Genomic DNA, 5,077 nt, shown 5'->3' with positions numbered 1-5,077 from the left:
AAACTGGTTTCTTACCTCTTCGTGTCACCCACTGCACATTTTCAGAGGGCTCCTCTTCATCATCAAAGGATAACCCCTGGACACCATTAATCTCATGCATGGGTTTGGTACGTATTACATCATCCTCTGAAGGTCCCTGTTTTCCTCCTCCACTACGGCTTTTCTTTGTTTTTCCATTAGAATTGTTATGTTTCTTACTAGCAGATTGTTTAGTTCTTGATTTTGATGCAGAATTACGAGCCATAATGAAGAAAATTTTTTAGCCCTAGCAATGGCAGAAAATCGCCTTTGAAGCCGCCTCAATATCGCCTTGCATTAGGGCTTTTTATTATTTTTTTGAGTTTGGAGTGATATTCTCATTTTGGATTACCAAATCTGGTGAAACAGTGAATAAATTAATCGTCGTAAGGTTTCTTGATACTCGCATAATGTGTGCATGAAATAACGTTCTTTGTGCATGAAATACATGTGTATGTGCATGAAATACCGTTGTATGTGCACGAAATAATGGTGACAGGAACACTCAGGTTTTACATTCTATAAGTGTTACATTCATTCGTTTTAAGAAAAAAAGTCCAACATCTATCAAATAAAATAAAAGTCCCGAATTATTCAATAAGGCAAATGTCCAATATCTATCAAATAAAATAAAAATCCCGAATTTTTCAATAAGGTAAAATAAAAAATTACTCTACTCATTGTCGGTTGTCCTTCGGTCACAATTCCTATTGTCCTGGTTCGCCATCTCCCCACAGGCCCTGCATTTTCTAATCGCTTTCTTGTTCACTTCCCCAGCTCGTTCTCTTTGTGAGATCAGCCTTTTTCCCGAGCCTTTGTTTTTGCACTGCCTTGGAGGCAAAACCTTAATCTTACTAGGAATGTTTGTTCCTAAATGCATCCCAATTTCAGCATTCTTGTCCTTTACCTTTGCAATACCAGTATTTGTACTTTCATCAGGGGTAATTTTTACCCTTTCCTTGAACTCACGCAAAATCCCAAGCAACTCATCACAATGCCCAGGACTCTGTTCAACGAGTGCCACACAAGTAAACAACTCTGACCATAACTCGCCAACTTTGTTTTTCTGTACATCCATTGATGTACAATCAGTAAGAAACTGGCCATTAGGGCCGACGATTGGCTCGCAGGTTGCTAGTTTGCTCCATCGACTAAGCAGGTAGTCACTTGGAACTTTCTGAATTCCCCGATCTTTAAAAACACACAGAGCATGTCGACAGAGTATTCCATGTCTTTCAAACTTCTTGCAAGTGCATACCACTGAAACATCATCCTTATTAAAACAAACCTTATACGTTTTTTTCGAATTTGATCTATGATATCTGTGTATAGAATTGGATAGGTTTTATCTTTTTCTTTATCCCCAACACCACATGAATAGCAAGCTGCTTCGACTTCCTTTTGAAACTCGCCGAAAATTGTTGGAGTGTAGATTTCTGATGCATGCTTTTCTAGGGCTAATGGAGTCGACAACTGGGGGAAGGAGTTTTTTGATTGTGCAACGAGTTTCGAATGAGTCCATCTTTGAGCATCCATTGCACTCTCAAATCTCATCCAAAACTCAACTAGGGTTAAATTAGGATTAGTGAAGTTCTTTGAAAAAGTGGTTTTTCGACTCGACTGGAGGTCGTTCTCATCAAACCTCCTAAAAAAAAAAGATCACGAAAGTAAGTTGGAACCCACATATTTCTAATGTTGTACTTCTCCATAAGCCACTCGTTATCCGACAACCCATGAGATTCAACTACTGTTGTCCACCTTTCCTCAAATTCAGGCGGCTCCACATCTTCCCTCCAAACACATCGGTTTATCTTCTTGAAACTCAAGTATCTTTACATATTACATGCCCTACTTTCTCAGGCAACTTTTTTAGTATGTGCCACATGCAATATCTGTGTTGCACCTTGTCTTTCCAGACTAATTTCATTCCTTCTTCTATCCCCGCATCTTCATCAGTTATCATACAAACTGGATGACGACCCCCCATAGCCTCTACGAATTTCGTAAATAGCCAAGTAAAGGACTCTTTACTCTCATTAATAATAAGTCCAGCCCCAAAGGTCACGCATCTCTTATGATTAACCACCCCTGTAAAAGGGCCAAATATCATCCTACACTTGTTTTTTCTAAAGGTCGTATCAAAAGAGGTCATGTCCCCGAATAGCAAATAGTTTTTAATACTAATAGGGTCAGCCCAAAACACATGTGACAATCGACCTATCTCGTCTACCTCAAAATCAAAATAAAAAGATGGACACATGTGTTTTATCTTCATAAAATGCTCAATAAGCATTTGAGCATCCCCCTCTGATAAATAATTTTTGATATCTCTAGAAAAGTTCTTAAAGTCTTCCAATGACGCACGCACATTCCTATAACCTCTAACATACTCCTTGAACAACCTATACGACTTAACTGGACCTATGTTATTTTTGGAGTTGTCAATTATCATTTTTTTGTGAACTACATTCAACTCACTCGTTTATGTCAAATGTACCATTGTTGATGGTGTTTATGGCATATGATTATGACCTTCATGAAAATCATGTATTTGGTATTTACCCATATCAGAACCTTCCTCCAAAATTTGCTTAAATTTAATACAAGAAGGACATTCTATCCTAGTCCTTTGCCTCCTGTGATTTTTCCCTTTCGCTTCACATACTCCAGCCTTATTACACACAACTTTTTTATGCGTAACGACACCATTTTTAGACTTTTGTGAGCTTAATCTAGTCACAAACCCACATTCTTTTGCATATGCTTCATAAAACTCAACACCTAGTTCAAGCTTATCGAATAGCATACCAATAGCAGGCTTAAGATGGTTGAGACACTCAAAAACCCGATTCGTGTTGCTTGAAGAACCTTCTCACGCGCTCCTCTCCTCGTCCTCGCCTCCTCTACTATGATATCTGCATATGTGGTGCAATTAAAGTAAGAAAGATGAGGGATACAAAAGCATATGAAATGTACCTTAAAAATGCTGTAAACATTAAGCAACTACTAGGATGAATAGAATTGTACCTTCAACAAATTCGAAAGTCACAACTTCAGGAACATCATGTTCAACTGCTATTGCAGATATTTCTAATATAGGCTGACATGCATTAGCTTCAACATTCGCTCCTTCGTTTGTAATGACATTTGAAGAAGTTTGTGATAGTATTGAGGAGTTGTCTTTGTCGTTATTCCGCAACAAGAAATGTCAAAAATTAAATAAGCAACAATACAACAAAGATAATTCATGAAATGGAGTCCCTGATTTTAACAAATGTAGGCAATTTCACAATTTCTCCAACCCTAAATTCTCAATTAAGCCAATTTGATTCACAAAATCACATTTTGATGCACCTAAACAGGAATTTGATACATATAAACAGGAATTTGGATGCACATAAACAAGATTTTGATGCACATAAACGGTCTCCAACCCTAATTTCTCAGTTTCCCCAATTTAATTCATGAAACCCTAATTTCTCAATTAAGCCAATTTGATTCACAAAATCACATTTTGATGCACCTAAACAAGAATTTGGATGCACATAAACAAGATTTTGATGCACATAAACGGTCTCCAACCCTAATTTCTCAGTTTCCCCAATTTAATTCATGAAACCCTAAATTCGGAAGCATGATTTATCAATCCAGAAACTTAAGAGACGAATCAAACCCTAATTTCATGGTTTCAACCAATTTCTCAAATCCCCTAACCCTAATTTCTCAGTTTCATCAATTTAATTGACGAAATCCTAAATTCAGAAGCATAATTGTTCAATTAAGAACTCTAATCGGTTAATCAATCCCTAATTTCACGAACAATCTAATTTAATCGACTAAATCAACTAATTTCACAACAAATAATCATGAAGATCGAAATTTTACCTCGAATTTAAAGGCGTCATTGATTGAAGCAGCGTCGAAAGGTTGATTGTCGAAGAATTTATCGTTCGATTGTAGAGAAAAAGAAACAGGAATTTGATGATGGAAGAGGCGATGGAGGAAGGTTAGAATGATGAGAGAGAAGCAGAATTAGAAAATGACTGATATTACGCGGGTTTGGGGGGGACGCGCGAAAAAAGTTGGGGGTTTGGTTAAGGTAATCTCAGCGTATTATTAGATCCAAGGGATGTTAAGTGGTTCTCATGGTTCTCATTATACTAGTGGTTCTCACCGGATCCCGACCCTATATATATATATATATATATATATATATATATAATATCAAGTTGATGGGATATATGTGCTTGCGGCATGAATTGTCTTACTAACAGGTTATGTGAAGTGTAACATGTTTTGCTAAGTAAATCGTAATGAATGCTTACAGCGTAAAGTTGCCTTGTGTATGCTAGAAGTGAGGTCTAAATGTGACGAGCCCCGATTAAATGGAACTTCGAACAATGTTTACTGTTCAAATTCCGTCACTGACCAGTTGAACTCGGCCGAGTAGGCCAAATTCGGCCGAATATAAAGGCACTCGGCCGAGTACTTTGAAAGACGATTTAATCCAGCTACTGATCTCTGAGTACTCGACCGAGTAGAGCAAATACTCGACCGAGTACCCCAAAATCGCGGTCCAACTCCGGAATTTCCGGAAAACCCTATAACTCCTTTAAACTCTAATTTCCGCCTCATACCTTCACTTTTACACACATACTCTTCAAACTTTCTCTCCCAAAAACAAACTTGGGTGATTTTTGGGTTGAACTTCTTCTTGAATTTGCTCTTGCTTTGTTCTATCTAATCATTTTTCAACTACGGTAATGCAACTAATCAATCTTCCTTGCTTTTAATCAAATTAATGGAATACTTGCCCCAAAATCTGAAATTTTACTCTTGTAATCCAAAGTTTTGTACTTTTATGGTGGTATTTTTGTTGAAATTGCTCTTAAACATCGACTTATTCATGCAAAATACAGTTTTTATGCTCAAATCCATCGATTTATGTCAAAACTTTTCTAGGGTTTTGCCTCAAAGCTTTGATTTTTGGTCACCTAGATTGTCTCTAGGATGTTCTTTATGGTTTAATTGATGATAATAATGCCTTTATTTGGTTGGT

The sequence above is a fragment of the Silene latifolia genome, unplaced genomic scaffold (genome assembly GCF_048544455.1).
Source record: "Silene latifolia isolate original U9 population unplaced genomic scaffold, ASM4854445v1 scaffold_102, whole genome shotgun sequence".
NCBI lineage: Eukaryota > Viridiplantae > Streptophyta > Magnoliopsida > Caryophyllales > Caryophyllaceae > Silene > Silene latifolia.
This window is presented reverse-complemented; position numbering follows the sequence as displayed.